Raw genomic sequence first — 27,278 nt, 5'->3', positions numbered from 1 at the left:
TGTAACTCTGATCAATGAGCGATCTAATGTTGGTAAAACTCAGGAATCTTCTGCTTTGTCCAAATTCACTGACGGTGTGACTGGAGAATAAATGATGGTTTATAAACACAGTAAATAATCTTCTTATCTAACCTCTCTGTTTTCATCGGGCTGATTTCTGAGGGAGTTCAGGCTACGTTCACCAGCAGGTCTCCATGCTCAGTTCAGAGTTTTTGTTTACTTCAAATTCATGTTTGCATGCTTTCATCATGTTGGGTAAGCAATGAAGGACAGATGGACGGATAGAATGAGTTCTGATTCGTTTTTAAGCCTGGTTGATTAAGAGGTCAAGACAATCGCCAAACCCGACTGAACCAACTTACAGAAACGAAGCTGCCAAAGTCCAGAGACAGACCTTCTGAAAACCTGGAAAACCTTCAACCAGGAACGTCTGGGACAGGAAGTATAAGGAACAGAGAACTGAGGATGTAAACCTGAGTAAACCTGTGACTCCTGAACACCTTAGCATCTTTATTTTTATCAGAAACAGGATGTGGAAATCCAAGAAACAGTTTTCTAAAGATCTGGTGTCGTCTTACTGTCCGCCATGACGTCTAACCTTGGCCAGCTGGTGGAATCACTTATGAGTCAATAACTGTTACCCAGGGGCTTCTGCCTTACTTAAAACACACTGACCACACAGGCACAGCCATGTGTGCTTAAATGGGCGATAAACACACACACACACACACACACACACATTAGTGGGCGTTTAGACGATCAATCCTCAAATTGATAGAGCTTGAGAAAAGTCCAGTGCTGGAAATGGGTATTGATTATCCGGCTGCAGAGAGCTGCTGTGTGTTCAGCTGCTGCTTATGAGTCAGAGGACGCACTCAGCAGAGATGAAAGCCAGCGAGGCGCTTTGAGACGCTTTCCACCCAGACATTTAGCAGTGAATACAAAATCTGTCCAAGCGCTTTGTTGGCTGCACAGAAAACTGACAGCAGACAAAACAAGACAGGAAGGCGTAACAGATTATGTCCGTCTCTCTGGATCCACTGGCATTTTGTTCTGCAGAATCCCGTCTCTTTCAGGCAGTCACACGACCTCCATGACTGCAAAACCAGAACAAATTATTTATCTTCTTCTGAAATTATGTAGCATTTTTGCAAAAAGGGGTTCTTGTACCAACAGTAATCAACGTATTTGCACCTGCGGGGGCTAACCCATCCATCCTGGCTGTTTAAGGATGATGTCACACTTAAAGATGGTATAAGATCTTTCTGAACTTGGTCGGTCTTTGCAGAGTCATGGCAGCGCCTCCTGAGGTCTGCAAAGAGCACAGATGGTTTGGCTGTGATAAAACGTGTTCATGGCACATGGAAACGTCTGCAGTGAGACTGTAATGTTTTAGCACTGGGTGACAATGGATGTTTCTAGGAGTAATGAACCCAAGAGAGAGCGGGTTCACCCTGAGAAACCGATAGCGGGTTCTGTGTTTTGGAGCCCATCAGCGCTGCTCTTGCTAAAGTCCAAAATGTGATGATCCACAAAACCTGACAAACTTTCTCATATATAAACTCAAAGGTTTTATTTTGATGGAATATAATAAAATATTCCAGATTTGTCCTGTTTTGACTAAGATGATATTTGTTTGTTCTACATCAAATTAGACAGTGTCAGCAAAATCTATTGTCTATTTAAAGCAAACAGAACCGCAGTAAAGTATGAATATTAACCAGTCCCTGTATTTAGACTTTATCTAGGTTTTATTTTCCTGTCTCCGTCTGAGGCCTTTATGCGACGCGTCTTCCATCACATTTCCTGCTGTCGTTCCGTCCTGATTTCCTGTGAAATGCTGCAAGCCTCCGGCCGTGTTTTTCCTGTAAAATGTTGAGTGTTTGGGTTTTGTTTGACACATCCGGGTCAGCCTTTCAGGCTCTGTTTGGGGAAGAAACAGGTGCTGTCGAAGCTTCAGCAGATCTGGAGAAACATCCACAAAACTCACCTGATCTCAGGTTTCTGCCAGTCAGAGATGATTTAGGTTTTTTACTGAGCAGATGAGAATTCAGACCGTGGTGATAAATATAAAGCCTTGTGTTAATTAGACTAAAAGTATTGAATGCTATGAACACAGCAGAGCGTCCGCCGAGGCAGAGGCAGTCGATCCCGTCCGCCCGCGGTTAATGTGACTGATTGGATTTGTCAGATGCGTTGGCTGCCTCGGCCCGCTCGCTGTTTTCTCAGACAGATAAGAGACTCGAGGCGACCGAGGACGAAGACAAAAAAAACCCCAAGGCCTGTTTGATATTTCCATGGTCTCCAACCTGCCGCCAGCAGCAGACAGTCACGTCTGGAGAACAAGCCTCAGAGAATCTCTGTCTGATCTGGACGTTCACGGCTTCTCAATTAACACCAGGAACTTCCTGTGTGGAGTTTGCTATCAAGAAATGAATTAATTGGCTGGTGTCAGCCAGATCCGTCCCCAGGAGGACAAATCTGTCCTCCTGGGGACGGGCGTCTGTCCCACTGAGGACGGACTGCGTGGGGGGGGCCATGAACTCATTCAACCAAGTCTGTCACAACCTGTTAGTGAGGCTGAGAGCGGGACGCAGCTGAAGACACGGCTTTGTTTTTACAGCAATGTTAGCCTTTTAGTGGGAGGTTTACCAATCCATCCGGGTTAAAATGTACAAATCAGCACAAAATTATTCATATTTAGATTTAAGTTTGGAGTAATATCTTTATCAGGGCACCTGCAGGTTTCCCCAACTCAATTTTAAGACTTTTTATAATCTTTATTTTGACAGAAATGTACAAAAGAAAATTTTAAATAAATAACTTGAATGTGTTTGCAACAGAAGCAACAGAAGTTAGCAAGTGGCTAACGCAAACATCGTCCAGCCAGCTGGACGTTAAACTTACATTTAACAACAATCAATCCTCAAATTGATAGAGCTTGAGAAAAGTCCAGTGTTGGAAATGATGAATGTAAATAAGCCAGCTAGGTTACCTCGTAGGGTATTGACCCTTAGCACGTGACGTCACACGTTCCACAGCTCCGCCCACAACCACAAAACAACCAATGTGCTCCTTTAAAGCTAGTCTAAACACAGACATCTGTGTTTATCAGCTTTTATCTAGTTAATTTCACCTTAGAACTGGTCATAGTATGCTGCGGTCAGCTGCACAAACCAAACTTGTCATCTTATTTTATAACTTTTAATGAGGAAAGATGCAGCGGCAGCTCTCAGTAATAATGACTGGCAGCTCTCGGTGTAAACACGGATTTGCAGCGAACTTTTTTTTACAAGGTAAGAAGACTAACAGTCATATACTTTATAAGTATGTATGATTGGAGGGAATATAAATAAGGCATTATGGAGAAGGTACGGGTTTAACTATTAGTAACCATGGAGACAGTGCCGCACCGTCACGTAGCCTAGCACGTATGGAAAAAACTGGTTAGCATCTCCTCTTTGTACGTTTTTAATCCTGTAAAAGGAAGCCCTGTTTATGACAGTGATATAAATCGTGTGGTGTGAATTCAGGCAAAGTTGGTAATTTGATCAACACGTCAGGAGGGAGGCAGTATGGGTCGGTTTCTAAGCTAGCTGTTTCCAAAGGTTGTAAATCCCGCCGCATATGAACCCCAACCAGGTGAGTTACGTTTTCAGACAGATTAGCTCGACTTGAACAAACAAAAGCCATGAATAAAATGGTAAAAATAACTTTGGAAAACAATTTAAGTGGCTCTGTTCAATTCTCCGTCCCTCACTAAGACGTCCAAAGGGTCAATATTAGCAGCTAGTAACCGTTAGCTTCCGTTAGCTTATCAAACTTAGAAAGAAATTCCAACAAAAACACCGAATTTCCTCTGAGTTGATGACAGACGCCTCGACACGGATTAATCAGAAAAGTAAACAAGAACGATTTATACCTGCTAAATAATTCTGCCAAACAAAATGTAGCTTCTCTATCATTTGTTCATCATATCTATAAATTACAACAGTTTGCCTCATATCTAAATTTAATCTGCAAAAATAACAAATCAGCAGACTTCAACAGCCTCTTCTTTATACAACATAAATATAGAGATGTGAAAACTACCAATTTTTCTTTCTGAGTCAGTGTTAACAGAAAAACACAAATAACATGTTTAAGGCACAAAATGAGAACGATTTGATCCCTTGGTTTCTGCTGATGCGGTAAAACATGTAACCGCAGTATAAATGGTGAATATGTGGAATATGATTAACCCACATTTTCCTGACTTCTTTGGGAGTTTTTACATCTTACTAAGACTGTACATCAAATTGCGTGCAGAGACAGTAAATCTAGAATGTGCATGCATGGCTCTGAACGTCAGACTTTATAAATATTGTATCTAAGCAGTCAGTTTCAGTTGTAATATTGCACCCATTGATTTTACCACTACAATTTGAAATATTGTGCAGCTCCAAACCAACTTGATGCAGATGTTTGTAACATCCAATGAAAAGACAGCCTTCATGAAAGAATGCACTGCAAATCACAAAATCTTATCTTTTTGTCTAATATTTAGTGGAAATATCTTATGACAATCTTAAATTACAAGTAACTGTTCATCAAGATATAGGAGATTGTTTTAAGTCAATAATTTCTTAATATTGAGGAAAAGCTTGTAGTTCCTCTGGCAGATTGTTTTACTTATAACATGTGAAAAATGTCTATAAATGAAATAATCTGCCAATATAACTACTACATTTTAAATCAATATTAAGGAATTATTTACTTAAAACAATCTCCTATCTTACTGAAAAGTTATTTGTAATTTTTGCACTAAAAGTAGACCGAAATAATTATTTTTCATTTTTTTGTGTTTTTGCAGTGTTGTTTCTAATTTTCCAGCAGATGAAGCTCAAAAAAATCTCCATCGTTAACAAGAAACAGAAAGTCAACCCGTTCTGAAACAGTGGAAGCAAAATCTGGACATAATGTGACATAAATCTGAGAGTTTGGACATTAACTCACTGATTCAGAGAACAGTTGTTATTATCCAGAGACTTAAACTGCAACAGATCCTAATAATCCCTTTTAAAGATTAATATTCATCATGATAAATGAACCACAACAATTAAGATGTTCCTTCCTAAACCTGATATAAATGAACAGAGAAAACTGGAGAGCATGAAAATAATCTGCATTAGGTTCTATAATATTGTGTTTTTATGTGTCCATTTGTCTGCATTACTCCCCAGATGAGCATTAGCATTCACACAGCAGCAGCTCATTTACACAGACTGTATCCACTGGTGTCCTCTCTGTTAGTCTGATTTAATCTGAAGGATTAACGAGCCGCTGCCTGGCAGCCGTCCACCGGCTGTCCTCACAGGAAAAATTTAATATATACAGAAATATCAGGCTTTATGTCGTAAAGCAACAGTTTGCTGCAATCAGTGAAAAAAGTGGCCAATGTTTTTGATATGGATGGAATAATTAGAAAACAGTTGCTGTAATTTAATAACGTTTTATAAACCTGAGCAGAAATTGGGAGATGAAAGTTTTAAATATGCCTTCCCTGGTTTGCAGCTATAAAATTTAATGTAAACTGATGTTATATTTAATAATACTAAACATTTCAGAGGAGAGATAAATCAATATTTAAACTGTAAACAACACAAGTTCCTGGTTGTGGATTGAATATGTTGCACTGCAGTGAATTATGTGTTTACATCATCGCCACTGGTAGGGTTGAACTCTGACCCCTGACAGAGAGAGAGAGCTGGTCGAGCCAGACTGACCAGCACATCTCACTGGACGGCGTCCCACATCAACGTGTGACCAATGATAGAATAGAATAAAAACAGTTTGTTAAATGAAAATATTCATAAATCCATCTCATCAAAAGGTTGATAGAGGTTGTACACACACACACACACACACACACTCACAGAGTTAATTAATGAGCAATAGGGACACTGTGTCTGAGAAACATGCGACCTTTGACCTGCCCACAGCTCCTCTCTCTCTGACACACACAGCGGTGATCCGTCAGCCTGAAGGTCGTAAAGCTGAAAACTCGACCAAACTGTCCAGATAAAGTTCAGACTCTCCTCAGTCAGGGTCAGATAAACCAACGGGAGGCAGAAACAGAACCGACACGAAGTGGAGGAGAGTTTAATGAGTTTATATGCAGAATATACAAATCATTCTCCACAATCTATCAAACCTTTACAAACTCAAAGTTAGCAAACAGAACCTGAAATCCAGTAGAAGAAGTTAGAATATGATAAAACCTTCGAGTCTTTTCCTGGTCAGACCTTTGATTTTTGGTCTAACTGTCATCGACACCCTGATGAAGGTAATTCATCTTTTCTCTCAGTAATATTGTTGGCATGTATAATCAAGTTGTGTTGTACCTAACATGTTATTTTAGAAAGATTTTACTGAGAAATGTTGGCCTAATAGAAAATCATCTATCTGGATCAACTTTCTGTGCTTCCAGGATTCACTATAAAAATACTAAATCTTACCAAATATTTTTGGTTTGGTTCTTAGTGCAAACATCTCAGTTCACTTCAAATAAGACAAAACGAACTTACAAGTCACTTTTCAGCAAATAAGCTTGTTTAAAGTAAATAATTCCTTAATATTGATGAACTGGCAGATTATTTCCTTTATTTGGGAAAAAATCTCTGTTATAAGTTAAATAATCTGCAAATAGAACAGGTACTTTCTGCATCAATATTAAGAAACAATTTACTTAAATCAAACTCCAATTTCCTTCTGATAAGTTACTTGGTTTTATTTCTAGTGTTCTAATATATTTGCATTAGAAACTAGTCTAAAATACTTGGTAAGATTTTGTGTTTTTGCAGTGCAGATTCTCTACAATTACAAAACCATTCAGAGGGCCACAAAAGGCCCTCAGGCCACACTTTGGTCCCCTGATCCAAAACTTATGTGGACTTTGAGACTCTAAGTTGCAACTGTCCACCAGTAGTGTCCAGTTTCTGTGGAGGTTACTGTTAGTTGAGGATTCCAGTTGTTTTAGGAACGTTAGAGAAGATCGCAGACGACCAGTCTGAGCTCAGATGATCTGAAACAGAAACATTTAGTAACTTTTTGTTTGCTCTGCTGAATGCAAAGGAAGTTAAAACTCCAGCAGAAAACAAGAAGTTAAATAAATCCTGATCTGAATCACTGGGTTCTGACTTCCCGTCCGCAGCGGAGGGAGTTCAGGTCCGATACGTCCTGAACTCAGGCGGTTCTGATAGAAAGCAGAACAACCTGAAACAATGTCCGGGTTAGCAGAATTGTTTTATAAGGAGCCCTGAGGTTCCTTATATCTGGTCATTTCCATGAAATAATCTGGACGCCTCTGAGGCTCATAGTGGTCGGGTCGGGTCAGATCGGGTCGGGTCGGCTTATCAAGTCATTTTGTGTTCTTGAAGGTGAAAATCACTTTTAATTTTTTGTATTTAAGTACGTCTCAAAATTTGAGTAAAACAATCCAGCTTGTACTTTTACTTTAGAGTATTTTTTCATACAAGTATCTGTACTTCTAGAGAATGTGAGAACTTTGACTCCTCTGGCTCGTTCTGGGCCAGATTTCATCCTGGCAGGTCGGGATCAAAATATCTAAAGCAACAAATCCCAGATTATTCCCAGATTACTCCCAGATTATGAGCGTAATGATGCGCCTGCGTTGGGCGGCGGTCCAGCGGACGATGGCCGGCAGACTGCTGACTGAACAGCTTCAGTCTGACTCACGGCTCCGTTTACTGGGAAAATGATTCATCTTTAGCATAAAATCTGAAGTGGCTGCAAAACATCACTCCAGTGAGAATCAGTTTATGTTTCAAACAAGCCAGTAATTATTGTAAAATAACTCAAAATATGCAAAAGGGACAAATTACCTTCGTAAATCTTGTGAAAATCCCCCAGAACTAAAAAAACCCTAAAAAAAGACTAGAACTGTAGATTGAAGGTCTGAAGAACGTTTTGTTCCTCTTCACAGATCCTGTGGTTATAACGCCTCAGCTCAGCTGGAAGAAAATAATCTCATTTAAATAAAAATGTAATTTATGTCTCAGGGTTTCTTGCACAGCATCTCTGCACAGCTAACGTTACGTATAAATGTCTGGTCGGGTTTTTGGCAGATTTATTCACAGTTATTTGACTTGTTCCCGTTAAAAGTTCTTTAAATACAGATTATGTTCCCTATTTGAGGTTTATTTGTGTATTTGTTGTTACATTTATGTTTCTTTTAAAGTCTATCTAAAGATTTTAAAAAGGTTTTCAAGGTTTTGAAAAAAAGATATATAGAAAAAATATATGTAAGTGGTTTTAATATTTCGGTGATGCATCCAAACGTAAATTTTTTAACTGTATTGATAACTTTATATAACTTTCACAGTTATTAGTTAAAATTAGAAATTGTTTTTCTGGTGTTTTTACTTTCATTTCACTCTAAACTTTTATTTAATTTTTAGATCTATTATTTCTTTCTAAATTTACTTGTTTAGTCATGACTTATTATAATAAGTCAAATTATTATTAAATTATTATTATAATAACTCAGATAAGTGTTTTTCTTCCTCTTCCTCCCACAGACGTGACCTTTCGCTCTGGGGTCAAACGTTCTCCGTTACGCCGCGCCGCTGTCGGCCTGCCGATGGAACCAAGCCGTCTCAGTGTTCACGTCGACCTGGTCGTGTTTTAGAGTCTGTTGATCCGATTTCCTCGTCCATCAGGACGTTCAGCCTGTAAACGTGGCGCTCCGACCTCGCCGTGGCGCTGCCACCTCGCCGTGGCGCTGCCACCTCGCCGTGGCGCTCCGACCTCGCCGTGGCGCTGCCACCTCGCCGTGGCGCTCCGACCTCGCCGTGGCGCTGCCACCTCGCCGTGGCGCTCCGACCTCGCCGTGGCGCTGCCACCTTCTCCATTTGGGCTTTTAGGCGACGAGCGGGACGGACTGCTTTGTCTGGCAGCAGAACGAAGGTCAAAGCTGCTGCTGCAATAAAACTCCTGAACACTTAATGTGACCGTGAGTGAATGAAGACCTCAGAGAAAAACTCAGTTTTTACTTTTTAAAACAAACCTAAAGCAGATTCTTCTGCCTTCACATCTTCAGGTTAGCACACTGAGCCTGTGCCGGAGATTTTTATTTAAAATAAACCCTCTGAGGGTGAAAAAGCAGATTAAATGAGAAGAACATTTTCTCAGAGCAAAAGCTGAAAGTATTTTTGAAATGGCAGCTTTTCCTGGTGAAACATTTCATCTTCCAGCTGCTGCACAATCAGCCGTGAGCGAGGAAAACAGTTTAAGTTTCTCCTGCTGGTTTTCAAAGCTCCTGGATCTTTAAACATTTCATCTGGTTAAATCTCTCCAGGTAACTTTACAACATTCACCTGAGCTGAGAAAAGCTCCAGATTTAACTTTATTAGAGGTTTGAATGCAGATTAGAGCTGGCAGATCTGTTACTCTAAAGATACAAGAAGATCCTGGATTTAAAATCCGTCTCTTCCTCTCTGTCCGTGAACTATTCAACTTGTCCAAAAACAGAGCTGTTGGTTCATTAGTCTGTTATTGGCCTTAGATAAAACGTGACGTACATTTCAGACAGACGTCGCAGAGAAAAGGAAGAGCTGAGAAGAAACTGTAAGAGGATCCAGATCTCTGCTAAATCTGTTCAAAGATTAACATGAGCTGCAAACTAATATTTACTAATTACTACATTAGAAGAAGCCGATCAGTATTGACCAGGACCTGCATTTATCTCAACTGGTTTTATAAGAGCAGAGTTGAGAAAACTCAAGGAAACAGTAGATTGACTTATGCAAGAACTTTGGATGAGAACGGTTTAAATTTGTATTCTTGACATGATGAAGCCGGAGGGCAGAAAAAAATCAGAGTAATTATCGTCCTCGTTAGGAAGAGTCAACCTGTCTGGATGCTGTTTGTCCAGAAATAGCAGCCGAAGCCTCTGAGGACCGAAGTCCTGTGGGAAATCATGCTGCTCTGGGAATAGAAAATGGAGCGTGTCCGCTCAAAAACAGCACAAAAAAACAGCCCATCTCTTCCTGGAAAACCACAATCTAATTTTTCCAAATGAAGAATCTCCAAGAGCAGCAAACCAAACCAATCAGCAACGACACAGATTCTGTCCAGGAGCTGCAGGACTCTGACGTCACGGCAGGTTTCCTCACAGACTTGTTTTCAGGAGGAAATGAATTAGTAGGATGATAACGAGTTCACAAACCCGTACAAATCCTGCAGAACAGACTGATGGACCAGCATGGGCTGGGTGATGGAGAAGTGGCTCAACATGTCGGCTGCTGGGTGAAATGATCTTTTCTTAGAAAGTTTCTAGAAATTAGACAGAGTCAGTAATTCCTTCAGTCCTGATTTTAAGGACTTAACAGCTCCTGAACATCAGAGGCTTTCATGGAGTTGATTCCAGATCATCATCCAGAAACTTCTTCTGTCGGCCATGTTTGTTCACTCTGAACTCGATTTATCACGAGACGGTTTGAGAGATTTCTGGTCTGACCTCCGTTTGGTGGTGAGTGAAACTGATGTGTGTGTGTGTGGGCGTGTGTGTGTGTGTGTGTGTGTGTGTGTGTTGCTCCAATTTTAAAAACTTGTCATATGAACCAGGCATTAGTGCTCTGATTGGTTCATATTTGATGAGTAATTCCTTTGGACCCAGACCAGTTAGTGTCACTTAAAATCAATAAGATGATTTTAAATCGATCCTTTTGCATACGTGGAGCCGCTGCAGAGACATGAGTCCGTCATGTTTTGGTCACATTTCCTGGTTTTTATCAGAACTTTAAGATGGCAGCCAGTGGATTTTTTTTTAAATCTACAGTAAGAAGTTTGGGTTTCTGGTTTCCTCGGTCGCTGGGTTTAGCTGGCTGCTGATCTAACGTCACCAAAAAATTAAAACCAAAAATACTTCTGCTTTTTCGGCATTACTCTAAAATGAGTTCAGCGTTACTCAGTTATTATTTCTGGTACAGACACGCTGACTCAGTGAGTAGGAGTACAAACTCATGTGTAATCATCAGCAGATGTGTTTTAGTACTGCTGTGTGAGGCTGCAGATGTGGAATAAAAGTGGCATGAGAACACGGCCTTGAGGAACGCCACATGTGATCAACGCTCACTCAGGTTTAATGACACACAGATAAGATACTTTAAAAAAAGAAAACAGGAACAACATGCATCCACATCAGGTGGGAAATTTTAGACGAAAAGTTTGTTTTTAAAATTTTAGGCCGTAGTGAAGTTTGTAACAGATCTCACTTTGAATTAGACGCGCATCTCGCATTTTGTTTAATTAGATTTAAAATTTCAAATGGTCGAGTCGGATCTCAAAAGTAAGACAAAAATTATGCAACGACTAAAATTTCACGTTGAACCAAAACATTTTATTTTAATTATTCGGGCGATAGAACAGTGAGTTCTGTAACTATTTGTATAAATGTTATTTTATCTAAAATATGTCCGTGTGTCCTGCTGTAACCATGTTTCATTTAGTTTAGCTATATATAGTTAATATCTATGACATGATGAGATGATTAGATTTGGACCTGATTGAGTGTTATTGTGCTTCCGTTTGTTTAACCATGTTTCTGTTTACCAGATTATCACCAATAATAATTTCCAAATTTCTCTCCACTTCTTCCTTTTCAGGTTTATCATGTAAAATACTTTCCACCGTTTTACTGGACGCATAAACTCTGTAGACGAGGCGATTCACCTGGAGGCTGAAACTTTATTTATGATCCGTTTGGCCTGACAGGAAATGACCAAAACGAAGTCGTTAAATAATGTAAGTAAACTTCAGGCTGATGCAACAGGAAGACATCGGCGTTATCTCTGCTGCGTGTTCACACTTTATCTGACCATGCAGCAGATAGTCAGTCATTTCATTCAGAACAGAACAACACGTCTTTAAAGAGGGAAGGAAATTAATGTCTAACCAAAACTTTCCAATTTATTTCTCTAAAAACATCTCTGCATATATATTGATATTTAGAAATTATTTAAAAACTAAAATGAAATGTCACTTTAAAAAAATTAACAAGAATAAAGTCACAAAATTATGACGAGAATAAACTCATACAACAATAAAATCATAAAATGATGAGAATAAAGACTTATGATGAGAAAGTTGTACAAAAGTAAAGTTAAACTAATACATGTATAAAAGTTTAGTATAATGAGAATGAATAATATGTGGTATGATGATAATAAAGTTGTAATAATGAGAATAAAATCGGAGTATCATGAGAAGTCATAATATTATAAAAATAAAGTTGTACGAGAATAAGATCATTGTATTAGAATAAAATCAAAATGATGACAATACAGTCTTATGGTGGGGAAAAAGTCGTAGTATTATGACTTTATTCTCATATTTTTATTTTATTTTATTAACATGCCTTTAAGACTGTCATATAAATCAGATTTTGAAAATAGCTTTTATTTTGGCGAGACCAGTCAGGCCTCCATGTTGGTTATGACCACGATCGCTTCACTCCCAGGGGCTGAGATCAGGTCAGAACGGGCCGAACGCAGGGAGACAAAGTTAAAAAGAGCTTATTGGGCAGACACACACACACACACACACACACACACACACACCCGCAGTCGGAGAGCAGGCAGACAAATAGATGTGACATGTTGGGTTGAGCACAAACAGCCTTGCAGAGACATTTGTTCTGGTCGGCGTCACAGTGACAGAGAGTCTGGGCCGATTCGCTGCTTTCTGCTGTTCAGAACAAGAGAAAAGGTGTTTCTCTGTGCAGATAACGTCACACTGTAGCTCCACGTCCAAACGGAGGAATTAAACATGATGAACAGACGGGAAGGAAGGTCGAACAGAAAACAAAAACAGACTGGCGTCTCGGTTTGACTTACTGGAGTCATCGTTCGGAATAAAAGGGAAACTTTTAATTTGACTGTGGAAATGTCCTGGTGACATTACTGCAGCTTCATTAGAGAAACCTCTGAGGAGGATTTCAGGTTTATTACAGGAAATGTCCAGAAAGCAGCTGGTCATCACAGTCTGACGGTTTTCACCTTCAGCAGCGCAAACGTTTCAAAATCCAATCATTTTCTGGTCAGTGAACACACCATATGTCAGGGCAACAACAACACTCTTCAGTGTGTAAGTTGGCACAGAGAGGAGAAAACTCGGTGAAGACTTTTAGAAAATAACAGGAAGGCTACAGACTGCTGCCTCTCACCCAGTGTGACGTTGCCTCTACTCCTGATCTAAATAACTAGCGACTGCTGCTTAAATCAGTTACATTTACCAGAATAAGTTCTTTATTCTCGTAATAATAAAACTGCAAAAAAATCTTTTTTACAGTCTCAAAATAACTCTTTGGTGTGGAAGTTGTTACGGAGTGAAATAGACTCACTGTTAGCTGGAAAGGGTTTTGATTTGGCTGTAATTTGCCGTTTGTGCCTCTAGAAATATAAATCTATGTATCATAAAGGTACTAATAACTTTCTGAAAACATGTAAACACGCCAGAGGAAATATTCTAATGATTTGAAGCTTGTTACCTTTTTGTAAACGTCGGTTATGGGAACAAATTGAAAGTAGCATGTAGCACGTTAACGAGCAAGTTAATGCACGTAAACCTCCACCAGAGGTCACGTCTCCGCCGTTCCACGGCCACGCTGCGATAATTCAACAACAGATCCGTGGGTGAACCTCCGGCCTGGCCGTTCCTGCGAGGAGCCGCCGGCCCAGAGCCTCTCCAGTCTGGCAGCGCTCCACAGCCTCTCAATGTGAATCCTCTCAATTAGCAGAGCCGCAGAGCGGAGCCAACACACCCAGCGCACTAATCTGGACTCAAACTCCATTTTTATTATCCACATCTTTCAGTTTCAACAGGGAAAACAAACAGATCCGAGCCACCGGGGGAAGAATCCACGCCAGGTCTTCTTAAAGCAAACAGAAATAGATTTTTTTTTTATATTTCCTGTTTCTGTGGAGTCTGCAGTGAAGTGGATCAACTTTATCTCAAAATAAAACCATGTGTCTTAATGGAAGAAGGCAGATTTTGAAAGTAACTCCTGGTTTTTGGTAGTTTTTTAGTTTTTTTAGGATGAGGAGTTTTTTTCAACTATCGATCGATCAAAACACTTTGCATCACGAGTCGTGATTAAAAACCGGATGTTACTACTGGCGGAAAAGACAAAGGAGACAACAGGAAGTGGTTGGAGGATGATGGCGCCGCCGCATGTTTTTAATGACTCATTTAAAATTCATTCATGTGGGATTTTCATTCTTTCTTATTTAAAGAAAACATTGTAATTGGAAACACAATTTTCTGCCTTTTCATAATAAAAATGTAGCGACTGGTTCCCAGTTTGGGCTCCAGATCACCCAGTATGACACACAAACCAGTAAAAACATCAGCGCTGTCGACTCGCAGCACATTATTAAAGCCTTTTGGTGCATTGTGTCATTCAGAGTTTCCTCTCTGAATCTGTGAAACCTGGAGGCAGACGCTCAGTTTTCCTCATGGAGGACTCGCTTCCTGTTCCCAGCTGTTTGCATGTTATCAATCCTACGTAGAGCCAGACGCTTTGTGCATTTTTAGAATACCTTCCCTTTTTTGTTCCGTCTAGTCCAGAGTCACCTGAACCTGCTGGAGTGTCCGGTGTCGAACATGAGGAACCGTCGCTTGGCTGATCAGCAGAAACAGAAGTAACCGCAGCCGTCACCATAAAAAGGTGCTTCAATGATTGTTAGATTTGGATAAGCAGGCAGATAAGTGAGAAAACATCTACTAATGCCGATGATAAAATAATTTGGTTTGACCACTGGAGCTGCAAAACTTCTCCTGTTTTAGAGATGGATGTTTGAACAGATGTAAAGTCTCTGCCTGTTGGGTTACATTTCAGATGTTTCGCTGATGGTAACGGAGCTCCACCTTTCCTGCATCCAGAAACTATTTTACATGACAGTAATAATCAGATTCAGTTTTCAGAAACTGCATTCAGTTGTTCCTTAGCTCACCATGAGAGGCTGAGCAGCTAAAGCCTTTCCTCTGCCTACGACTCCCAGAATGCCGTGCTGAAATGCCACACAATATACACATTCCTTTTCTTTTCTTTTTTAGCATTTTGTACATCTTGAAAATGGATGCTTCATATCCAGCTGCCCAGGTAGCTGAGGAAGGATCCAGTCGTTACAGGATGTTGGAAATCAGTCCAGTTTGGTTCTTATCGGATAAAGAATCCAAAGCCTGGATGCAAAATCAAAGATTTTCAGTCTTGAGGATGGAAGCATTAAAACCTGCGTTGGAGCTGCACATCGATCCCTATGCATTATCTAAACGTTGCATTTTTCACACCTGCTGAATGACAGAACGTTCAGTTTGATCAGATTAGACTAACGAGTTGCAGATTATCTGACGGCAGCGTTAATCTGAGCCACTGGTTCTTCTCAGGCTCACACTGGAGCCCATTAAATGCAACACTCAGATGTTTCCTCTCCTTTAATTTCTTTTATTCTCTGTTTCTGCTGTTTTGAATCCCTGATTCGGTTCCGTATTTTTCCTTTCTTGCCTCTGTAGTCCAACAGTTTTAGAGAAGCTTGTTATTGTTTCAGAAAGGCGGCGCTGAACGCGGCCACTGCTCTGATCCAGCAGCAGAAACCTCACAGAAAAACTCGGCATTACGAGATGAAGTGGATAAAAGCAGATATCAGTAATGGATACTGAAGAATCTCGTTGCTGTGGATGTAATCTGTCGGGTCGGGTCGGGACCGCGCTCCGTTTGGCCGGATTGTTCCGTCTGTCTGGCTGTCAGCTCGGCTTCAGGAGGATTTTATCTCTGGTGTCAATCAATAGCTCTGCAGTGTTGAGCCCACCGCTAGCTGCTCCTCTCCCTCCGTGTCCCGCTCCATCCTCCTTTCCATCTGTCGGCTCGGGTCCCTGAGGGCCCCGGGGCCCGAGCCGGAGCCAGACACGGTCCAACATCAATCAATATCTCTGCGGCGCTGCGTGGCCGGGCCGAGCGGTGGGCTTTATTTTATTATTTTCCTGAGAACGTTCCTGGAATGTTCTGAAGGAAAAGGCTTTTAATAGACTGCTGGTTGTTTTCCATGTTTTAGCTCATTAACTGCAAATTAAAGACACGTTTGGAAGATTAGAATCAGACTTTTCTCTGTTCTCAGCCTGGAATTGTTTTCTGATGAAATCAGTGGGGAAAATAAAAACTGATCTGTTCTTAGAAACACGAAGTCCTCCAGTCACTGGGACTAATAAACCATCTGTCTTTCTCTTAGCTGCTCAGTCAGATCAGAAGAGGTTCTGATGGTACCACTGCGGTCCAAATGGAAAGTGTAATTATCTCCTAAATGAACTGTCTGCACAGGATTTAAGGGTTTGATCTTTATGTGCAAATGTTAATATTTTATTCTGAATTTGATTAATTCTGCAGTATCTTACCTAAAACCGTCAGTGATGACAAGAGGTTTGACTTTACAATGTAACGCCTTGAAATTGGGCCTCTGTCTCTTTAAGAAGCTCCTGCTCTTTCTGAAGCTCCGCCTCCATGAAGTCATCCCATCATGGCTCCTCTGTTAACTCTTTAATGTTTTTACCAGCAGCTCCACCAGGGGTTTGCTAACTGCTGCTGGCTAGTCTGAAGGAGCTGCTCTGTGAGGCAGAAGCTCAGAGGAGGAGCTGCGCCTCGAAGGCGGGGCTAGGTCCACCCAGGCGTTTTACACAGCTGAATGGTTGCCATGGAGATTTAAGGATTTCTGAAACATGAATGAAGAATCAAAGCAACGGATATGAGGGAATAAGATCATAACATGATGCAAAACTCAAGAAAGCAAAATTTACACGATACTGCCCCTTTAATATCCACCCCAATCAGATTAAAAACTAAAATGTCTTCATTAATATTTGATGTGAGTGTTTGACTGTAAGGTTAATAAATGTGTAATGATAACTACCAGTGCTCATGTTTCAGAGTTTATAGGAGTTTTTTCCTGAATCTGAGCCACAGATTCAGGAAATTTATCTCTCATATTTCCAATCGTGAGCCGCCTGCTCCTGGAATCGTCTCTGAAATGCTTGAGAATCACGCATGAAGATTAGAGAACCCAGACTCCTGACGGTCTGCAGCAGCTCGGAGCTGCTGCCCACGCGGCGCTCACATGTAACACTCTGCAGCAAATTGCAGCAAGGATGCACAAGGAGAGCTGCTCAGGAAACGTCTGCTCAGATATTTTAGAACTGGTTAAAGCTTTCCCACCATGTCTAAAAGATTTCATGCTTAAATACTTTCAGCCAATTCAGCTCAGGGATCCATTCATCTAGACAGAAATATTGACCAAATGACCAAAGAATGCTGAATTATATTTTGATTTAGGACTTAAATGCCTGCCGTCGTGTCAAACTGCTGGTTTACTGTTTCCTGTCGTTTGCATGTTGATGGATTGAAAGTAAAAGTTTCTTTTGGTTTTTAATTCTTATCTCAGCTTTGAGGATGTTTTCTTCCAATTGTGAAAATTGACACCGACCGTCACGGTCGCCACGGCGACCAAAAACTACAAACCATGAAAATGACAGTGTGACTTGTTAGCTGGATAATATTAGACTGGAAAAAACCGTGACTAATTTTAATGCTGTACAAACATACAAGTTGAAAACATTTTATGATTGAAATTCATGTGAAATTTGACCTTAATACAAAGTCTTAATTCTGATCAGTTAAAGTTGAACGATTTTGCTCCCTTGATCAGGTCAGGATACATTTATAGTCGATACAAAACATGTTCATGTTCTCTCTCCTACTTCTTTGGAGCTCCTTTCAGAATGAGCCGTTGTAAATCTCTGTCGCTTTAAATCCAAGTAAGCTGTTGCTGGCCACGCCCCCCACCTCAACGTTTTCACATGAACATGGCTGCAAAATGATCTGCAATTATACAGCCGTACATCTTTGAAAAGTAATAGTGGAACCTCCTGCACAACCAGCAAGAAAACAACAAGGGGTTTCTGGATAGTAAGTCAACAGCAAAACACTTTTCTCTTCCAGCAGCCATTGTACAGCACACACTGCGGTAAAACCAGCTGGGCAAACGTACTGGAGCTCAGCTTAGGTTGCTAGGTGACGGGCGGAACTCTGCTGGGGTTGCTAGGTGACGGGCGGAACTCTGCTGGGGTTGCTAGGTGACGGGCGGAACTCTGCTGGGGTTGCTAGGTGACGGGCTGTAACTGCTGATTTGTGTTGTTAGATTTTGGAGGTTTTTGAAGTGTTTCATTTTTCAGATAAAAAAAGACAACTTATTTCCCAGAAACAGCTGGATGTTTTCGAAACGTTCAGTTTGTTATTAGAAGCTGCAGAAACTCAAAGAACAAAAATGTGCAAAATATCAATGTCTCTGCTTTAAGATGATCATTTGCTCTCTGATGGTTCCTTCTCTACATTAAGTTTTGACCAAACTGATCCACTGCTCCCAACTGCAGGTAAGATAATGACAGCTGCTCCACAGAACCCCAGTAATGTTAGTGAACGTCTCTTCAGTCATGTGACTTTAGCAGACAGACTGATTCCTTTTTCCATCCAATCTTGGATTGATGAGAGGAAAATGGCCTTTAAAACGGATCAACATGAATACTGAAGTTTAAAAAACAAAAAGAAGCTTCAGCATCTTTCAGCACAGATTCATCCATTTCTTACAGATTCACCCAAACTGCAGACTCAGATATTCTGTCTGCGCTGACCGACCGCTGGCTCTGAACCGTCCCGTCACCAGCTCACAGTCAACCTGGCGGATCGGACGTGGCAGGCGTCCACTGAGCCCAGCCACAACAGAGACGCAGGCAGAGCGAGAGAAAGAGGCAGAACAGGAGTCAGCAACGCGAGGGACGAAGTCTGAACTCCAGATGACCCCAAAACGCTGGAGGGTCAGAGCCGAGACCAGCATCAGCCAACACCACAGAGCATGACTGGACGGGTCACTGGTCAGACTGGGTTCCCTGGGTTCATTATAAAAATAAAAATAGTTCTTATTGATCGAAGCTGACCTCAGTACTTGTGAAGGTCAAGGGTCAGGAAAAGGGCAGCTAACATCTGTGCAGATCCCACACATGCTGGACACAATGAGAACCTGTTTCCTCTCAGTTTGTTTCTGATAAATGATGAAAACTTTACAGCCTGAGTTTGCTTTAGTGTGATGATGTTTCTAAAAGAGCTGGATTATTAAATTATTAATACTTTGTGTTGCATCTAAACATTTTTGTGAGAACATTTTAATTAGTGGGTCAGTTTGTCTAAATTGAAAAAAGTCCATCTGATGGTGGGACATATTTATGTCATCCAGGGGCCACAAAAGGCCCCTGAGCCTCATGTTGGACACCCCTGATGTTCATGTTGTGTCTCTTCTTTCTATTTTATTTCCTTTAAAGTTTATTATTCATGTTTGATCTCGTTATGCTTCGGGTTTCTTGTTTTTGCAGAGTCTTGGTCTAAATGCTGGTTCGGTTTCCTCTGATGCTCATCAGCAGCCGCGGTCCAGAAGCGGCTCGTAGGAACCGGTTCATCCCACCGCTGACTGATCCTTACAGCTCTCCTGATCCCTCCTGATCCCGGCCCAGACTCGGGACGGGAAGGAATCCAGCTCAGAGATCTGCTGGTAATTTTTCTTTCTTCCTGCGTCTCTGCGCCGCTGATGGGAGCTGACAGAACTGGGACTGCAGCGCCGAGGCGAGCCGGTCCAGCACCTACGACTCTAAACTCTCTTGTTCCATCTCATTATTTTCAGACTCCGTCTCCGAGCCGTTTGAGATTCGCTGAAGGAGCGACGAGCGGCCTGGCAGCTCCTCCAGACTCCCGGTGAAAAAAGAGAGAGAAGAAGAAGAAGAAGAGAAGAAGAAGTCCGTTGATCATCAGGCTGAGTTAAGCTGCTGTCGCTGCTTAGGTAAACTTCTCTTTTCAATGTTCACCGTCTTAAACTCATTCAGCTCCACCGCTGCAGCAGCTAGCCTGTCCCGCTTCAGTTTTACAGCTCTGAGGCTCATGTGGAGAAAAACCTGTAAATTAATCAGAACTGGAAATCATTTATGCAGATTAACTCTTGTTTTATCTAATCTGATCTGAAGTTGCTCACTGAGATATTTAAACACCAAAGAAAGAAAAGAACTCATTTTATAGAAAGAACTCATTTTAAAGCTTTAGAAAATGAAATCATGACTCTAACACTGTAAAACAGAACATTGCAACTAAACGTTTAACTTCTGTCAAACATTTTCTTTAGCAAATAAAAATGGCTCAGAGCAGAGTCCCTGAAACAAAATGGCTGCTGCACTGTGGCTGTCTGCAGAGTTTACATGGATATTAATGTATATTTTCCCCTCAGATTTACTGAATCTTGCTGTTAACTAGTAACTCCTGTATTAAAGAAATAAATCAGAGAAGCCAGAGCTCCTCTTCTGGTTTGTGAGCAACATGTTCAGAGGGGTGAGCGAGTGCATCAACTCAGGCCGGGTCATATTTCTAAGAGAAAGCATTTAATCTGAGTTTAATATGCTGGAAACGCTCCTGCAGGTCCCCATAATCAGGCAGTATCAGGTGCCGGAGTCCTCAGGAAGACAAATGAGATTTGATTGGCTATTAAAGCTGTGAGCGTTATCAGCGTCAGCTCAGCCTTTAGGATGGAGTCAGCGCGCTCCGGCGGGCCGAACCGGGTCGGGTCGGACCGGGTCGGGTCTTTATCTGCCCCCTTCGCTGATTAAACATCCAGCAGGACGGCTGAGTGGATTTGGGATTCAGCGGAGCGGAGCTGGACTCGGCCCGGCTCGTCCGTCGCGGCCCCACCGGGGTTCGTATCAGATAATGTCGCTTTCGGTCTGAGCTGTAATTTCCTGGAAGACGAGGCGCGATGTGACAGATGGCGCTCACGGTGAAAAAGGACACGATGCCGAGGCGCCGAGGTGTCGCTGGGTTCGGAGCGCGGTCCATCCGGCTGCACTTTTACCGAAGACAACGCTCCAGAAATCAGAGCAGGGGAAAATCAGATTAAATATCTTAAAATGGAAGCCAGCTCTCTATTTCTAACAAAAAAGAAAGAAACGAAGCCAGGAGGAGAAAAGCAACAAAATTAACTCGCATTAAAAATATGTGACTTCTTATTAAAATGTGATTATAAACTAACTTTAAGGTTTCTGGTATTGTAGCTCCTGTCTGGTCAGTCGTGTTTAAACCTCCTCACTCTGACTCTACTTCATCTGAAACGCCACCAAAATAAACATCAAAAAACTTTACAGTCTTTTAATACACAGTCAAGTTTCCTCAAACAGGAAATTGAAACCTCAGAGTTCCTCATTCCTGTCAGGTCGACACGCAGCCTGAAGCACCATCAGCTTTAAAACGCCGAGCTGCAGCCAGCTGCTGCAGCCCACTGCCGCGGCCAGCTGCTGCGGCCCACTGCTGCAGCCCACTGCCGCGGCCAGCTGCTGCAGCCAGCTGCTGCGGCCCGTTGCTGCGGCCCGTTGCTGCGGCCGACTGCTGCTGCCCACTGCTGCGGCCCGTTGCTGCGGCCCGTTGCTGCGGCCGACTGCTGCGGCCGACTGCTGCGGCCGACTGCTGCGGCCCGTTGCTGCGGCCCGTTGCTGCGGCCGACTGCTGCGGCCGACTGCTGCGGCCCACTGCTGCGGCCCGTTGCTGCGGCCGACTGCTGCAGCCCACTGCCGCGGCCAGCTGCTGCGGCCCACTGCTGCGGCCAGCTGCTGCGGCCCGTTGCTGCGGCCGACTGCTGCGGCCCACTGCTGCAGCCAGCTGCTGCGGCCCGTTGCTGCGGCCGACTGCTGCTGCCCACTGCTGCGGCCCGTTGCTGCGGCCCGTTGCTGCGGCCGACTGCTGCGGCCCACTGCTGCGGCCCGTTGCTGCGGCCCGTTGCTGCGGCCGACTGCTGCTGCCCACTGCTGCGGCCAGCTGCTGCGGCCCGTTGCTGCGGCCGACTGCTGCGGCCCACTGCTGCGGCCCACTGCTGCGGCCCACTGCTGCGGCCCGTTGCTGCGGCCCGTTGCTGCGGCCAACTGCTGCAGCCAGCTGCTGCAGCCAGCTGCTGCGGCCCACTGCTGCAGCCAGCTGCTGCGGCCGACTGCTGCGGCCCACTGCTGCAGCCAGCTGCAGCAGCCCTTTGCTGCGGCCGACTGCTGCGGCCCACTGCTGCAGCAGCCCTTTGCTGCGGCCAACTGCTGCAGCCCACTGCTGCAGCCAGCTGCTACAGCCAACTGCTGCAGCTTCTGTGACAGCTGCAGCCCATTGCTGCGGCCCGCTGCTGCTGCTGCTGCTGCTGCTGCTCGGCCCAGAATAAATTGTGGTCAGTTTCCAAGAAATTCACAAAGGAAGGAAGGAGATGAAGCAAGAATAGAGGAGGTCAAGCTCAGATCTTATCACTTCTCTGACAAAATATAAACTCAGAGCCAACAGGAAGGAAACAGAAGCTTCTAAAGTGAACAGAGGTGCAGAAACCAGAGCTGGTCTTCATCTTTCTGACTCCACTCAGCAATTATTCATACTGATTATTGATAAACTTGGATTTCCACATTTATCCAGATTCGTTGCAACAATTTTTAAAACTTGGCCAACATCATTATTACATTTCTTTTGTCTGAATAAAGTGTCCGTCTGCTCCAGAACCAGAAAGTTATGAATATTTCCCTAATAAAAACAATAACAATACTTCATGTTTTAAAGCTTTTCATTTGCCAGAAACTCAATATTTACATTTAAATTTGCATTTAGAGTCGAACTACAATCTCTGAAACCACTTTGGGAAAATTCAGATGATTTCCAGGCCAGTTTAGCAGCTTTGAGTTAAATAAAGTCAAAACCAGGATGAACTTTTAACCTCGGACACACGACCTCTGTGTGACATCATCAGGAAGTCATCAGTGAACAGCCAATGAGGCGCCGCCATCATCTTCAGTAAAACGTTTTATTCCAACATGGACTGAAAAGCCACGCAGAGAGGAAGAAGCCGTGACTCCAAAAACAAGTGACCATTATTTTGAAGGTGAAAGGAGGAAGTTTGCAGTAAAGCACGGAGGTGGCAGCATCATGCTGTTGGTCACGTTTTACAGCAGGAGGGGATGGTGCACTGTACAAAACTGATGGGACTGTGAAGAAAGAACTAAAATATACTGAGCAACATCTCAAGACAGAAAGTTAAAGATGTTTAAAGGTTGTTCTGTCAAAACAATGTGAGTCAGTTTCACATTTTAAAGGAAGAGAAAAACAAATGTTCTCCATCTCTGGCTAACTGGATTAAAAAGGTTTAATCTGATTTATGGACACTATAACCACAGACTCTTTCATAAAGCACATCTAAAATATTCCAAGTAAAATGCATCCTGGGAAGCTGCAATGCTGCTTCACACTATTGGCTGGGGTTTCAAAAGCAGCCAATCAGAGAGCAGCATTCATTTCACTGGACTCTGATTGGCTGAACCCCAAAGACTGTAGATGTCAGTTTCCTCTGAACGTATGGATGCGTATCAAGGCATATTTGGTGTTTGAATGTTTAAAATAGGTATTTATACACATTTTTAGACGTTTTCTCAAGTATTTGTGGATTTTACTGGATGGCAGGTGGTTGACCTCCATGTCCCACCTCAACCAGAGGCTTTAACATGAACTGGAACATTTCAGGTTGAGTTGAACCACCTGAACCTGTTCTGATCAAGAGCTCCAATCATGAGGCCCGTCCACCTGCAGGAGGATGTGATGCGTTGCCACTTCCTGTCCGCCTGCAGGGAACCTGATTTCAGAGCAAACATGGTCTCCCGTGTGTTTGCTTTGGGTCTGGAGGTTTTTCTGCACCTACAGCTTCATCTATTGTTGAGCTCAGCAGGTGAAAACCTCGGCGCCGAGGTCAGACGCTTATGAAACATGAAACATGAGGAATCAGATATCACCATTCATATAAACACCGTCACATAGAAACACGCAGGGATTCCAGAAAGCACCACAACTGAACCCTGAATCAAGTTTTAATGAATAATAAAAAGTAAACATCTCTTTGTCATTATTCTGTTCAAACTGCAGGAAATGTTTGAGTTGGTTTATTGGATTTCCTGTTAAAGTTTAAACTGGAGCAGAAGGAAAAAATGCATGACTTCTGACATGACAAAAGGAATTTAATTAGCGAGGCAAAGGTCAAAGGTCACAAACATTAATAATATGATGCTGAAAGTAATTTGAAGGAGCGCTGAAAGACTGAAACTAATGATGAAAAAACACAGGCAAATTAATCAAATAAAATATATTTAAATTTAAAATATTTATTTTATTTTGAGATGTCTATTAAAAATGACTGAAAATCAATAAATGTATTTAATATATTTAAAATCATTTGATATGTTTAAATAAAGAAAATAAAAATGTAATAATTGTAATTTAGTTTTTGTTAAATAAAAATTAAAAACTAAAATCAAATGTACAATTTAAATAAAATAAATGTACATTTCCCAAAATCCAGAGTTTTAATTTGACAGTGAGCATTTAGAAAACGATCAATGTTCTTTATTATTATTATTATTATTATTATTATTATTATTATTATTATTATTATTATTATTATTTTATTATTTCGGTATTTTAATAACCAGATCGTGGTTCTGCGGTTCGGGTTTGTTTGGGCTTTTGGCTGCAGGATGAAGCAGCTGATGAGCATTTAGGACTGACGGGCTTCATTCACGCACAACACGCCTCATTCACGCAGATTCTCTGAACATCAGCAGATTCTTCTAAAGAACCGGATCTTCCAAACGGCTCCGAGTCTCACATCAACCGAACATTTCTGGGATAAATCAGCAAACCGAGCGTGAAACAGAAAACATCCTCCTCTCCATCCTGCTTTATAGGCAAGGTGGCGTCTCCCATCCACACCCTGCACACACTGCGCATGCGTGCCGCGGCAAACAAAGGACCAGGCAATTAACGGACGGAGGAAGGCTAATAAAGTTTGACTGTGTGCAGAAATCAGCGGCACGTCGATGCAGCAACAACCGCAGCGCACAGAGACAATAAGATGCATGTGAAGAGGTGGAGGGGATTCAGGTGCACCATCAGCCTCCATCCGAACCCCCCACCTCCACCTCCACCCCCTCACCCTCCATCCTCCCCCTCTCTCTTCCCAGAGCAATAAAAAAAGAAATGTGGCATCAATAATTCATCGGAATCGTGACATAACGCGGTTAGAGACGCAGAGTGAGAGAAACATGAATCCAGACACCGAGGAACAGTTTTAATTCTGGGTGGAAATCAAGCAGCATCCGCCCCCGATCTGATCCCAGCAGCCTGAGGAAATGGTGGAAACATCAGGCAACTTTGATTCAATTAATAAAAATCACAAATGGAGCGTGAACGCGGCGCGTTAAGGCGCATTTTCATCAATAAAAGTGTAAAAAAGCGGCTGAGCTCGAGCGCGTTACTCCAGACCGACACACCCCTTTCAGGGCGCGTGCACATTTTGGACATTTTAAACTTTAATTTTAAAATTTCCTAAAACATTTCCAACCATTTTTTTTTATTTTATGTCATAAGACCTTTTGCATCTTTTGTCTGATTGCTTCCGTTCAGCAGCGCGCCGTGCGTCCGCCTCACGGAGACACATGGAGGGAAGAAAAGAGACAAAAGGTAGAAAAAATAAATACCCCAGAGCGGTCAGGAGCTTCCTGAGGGGCAAATAACCAGGAGCCGGGAGCGGCATGCGGGGCTCTTACCGTGCGGACTGAAGTTCTGACGCTCCCTCTGCGCTCCTCAGTCTCAGTTTGCGGCTCTCCCTGCGCGCTCGGCGGCTTGTGCCTGCTTCACCGATCGGCTGCAGCTCGGCGGTCCTCCGCCTGCGCGCACACGCATCCCGATCGCACGTGCACGCGCGGACAATGTGCAGAAGCACCATGTAAAAATTCACCGTGAGGAAGCGGAATGTGTTTGTCTCTGCGCTCCTCGGTTGTGATTCATGCATTTTAACTTCATAACAGTTTCAGTGAAATCATTAAATCAGTTAAACTGACCGGAATGTGAATTAATTTTCACTCCTGCAGCATCTGAACGATATTCTACCTGTTGAGAGGGAAGGAGTCAAATCTGTTCGAAAGCAGAAGAAAAAGATTTTTCAGCGTTTTTCTGCTGCAGAGATTTTTTTTTTGCAGGTGCAAATATTTACTCAGAACCTGAAGAGCTCACTGGCTGGGAATAAACAGTTCGACTGAACTCCGTCCAGTTTCTGCTTGGATGTGTTTTCTGTTGCACTCGAGCGCCACCTTCAGTTGGCTGCATGGATGTGATTTGGGAACCTGTTGGTCAGCTGGACGCACTTGTTGATGCAACATTTCACCCTCAGCAGATCAAACTGGGACAGAATTGATCTGGATTTGAATCGGAATGAGTTTAAGAAATAAAACGTGGAGAAGCTGGAGGACTTCAGACAGGAAGAGAAGAACAAGAAGAAGAAGAAAAAGAACAAGAAGAAGAAGACAGGCAGATGGGAGGTGGAGGAGATGAGCACCAGGTGTGACCAACCAGGAGGAAACAGAACAGCTGGAGGAAAACCTGAGCAGGGAAACTGAAGGAATGGGACTGATGAACAGGAACTGACCGGAAGAACGTCAAAAAGAATCTAAACCAAAACACAGGTATGGAAAGCCATTAGTGACGATAATCAATAACCCGAAATAACACACGTATTAAACCTAGTGAGAGCCAAATGCACAAACACATTTATCATTTTTGTGAGGGAAGTGAAACTGAAAATGTTTTTCATAATATTTAATTCATGATTTTTATCTGTGATTAGTTTTTCACAAAGTGCCTGATTGGTTTGGATAAATTTTTATTCTTCAAACAAAACTGTCGTCTGAAAACTGCTTTACTTTATTATTTTTGTTTAATAATCTGAAACAAAAAGAAGTTCTGATTGTTTTTCTAAACTTTGGCGCAGCAGATTATTTCTAGCTTTTTAAAATAATCAAAACAATTAATATTCTGTAATGCAATTATTACAAGTGAAATAGAAACATGGCAAAAAGGTGGCATGAAGATAAGGAAGGTGTTTATATGAAATACAAACAGTGATAGTTCAAAATATTAGTGAAAGAAATAGAAGAGAAGAAATAATGAATTATAAAAATATGTGAGCCTGAAAGGGACAAATTAAGAAAAATAGAAGAACAGAGCAGGAACTGAAGGAAACAGTCAATATTTACAGGTTAAGAAAACCATTATTTATTATTCATAAAACAAAATTAAGAAACAGAAT

The 27,278-nt window shown here is 42.2% G+C and overlaps 1 protein-coding gene and 1 long non-coding RNA gene across 2 annotated transcripts in view; one reads left to right on the top strand and one right to left on the bottom strand.

The window, feature by feature from the left end:
• basp1 (brain abundant, membrane attached signal protein 1) overlaps positions 1 to 25,890 on the bottom strand; it is a 36,342-nt gene extending 10,452 nt beyond the window's left edge. Inside the window, exon 1 of the mRNA XM_044135319.1 lies at positions 25,741 to 25,890. The gene's annotated coding sequence lies outside the window, so the exon portion shown is untranslated. The remainder of the gene's footprint in view (positions 1 to 25,740) is intronic.
• On the top strand, positions 10,312 to 23,987 carry LOC122841791. The gene is made up of 6 exons (XR_006372443.1): positions 10,312 to 10,531; positions 11,667 to 11,805; positions 14,624 to 14,702; positions 19,471 to 19,646; positions 19,776 to 19,931; positions 23,666 to 23,987. It is a non-coding gene; the product is annotated as an uncharacterized LOC122841791 (long non-coding RNA).
• Positions 25,891 to 27,278: the final 1,388 nt, after the last annotated feature.

This window comes from Gambusia affinis, linkage group LG12 (genome assembly GCF_019740435.1).
Source record: "Gambusia affinis linkage group LG12, SWU_Gaff_1.0, whole genome shotgun sequence".
NCBI classification, from domain to species: domain Eukaryota; kingdom Metazoa; phylum Chordata; class Actinopteri; order Cyprinodontiformes; family Poeciliidae; genus Gambusia; species Gambusia affinis.
The sequence above is the reverse complement of the archived record's forward strand: the minus strand, read 5'-3'. Positions and strand labels throughout refer to the sequence as shown.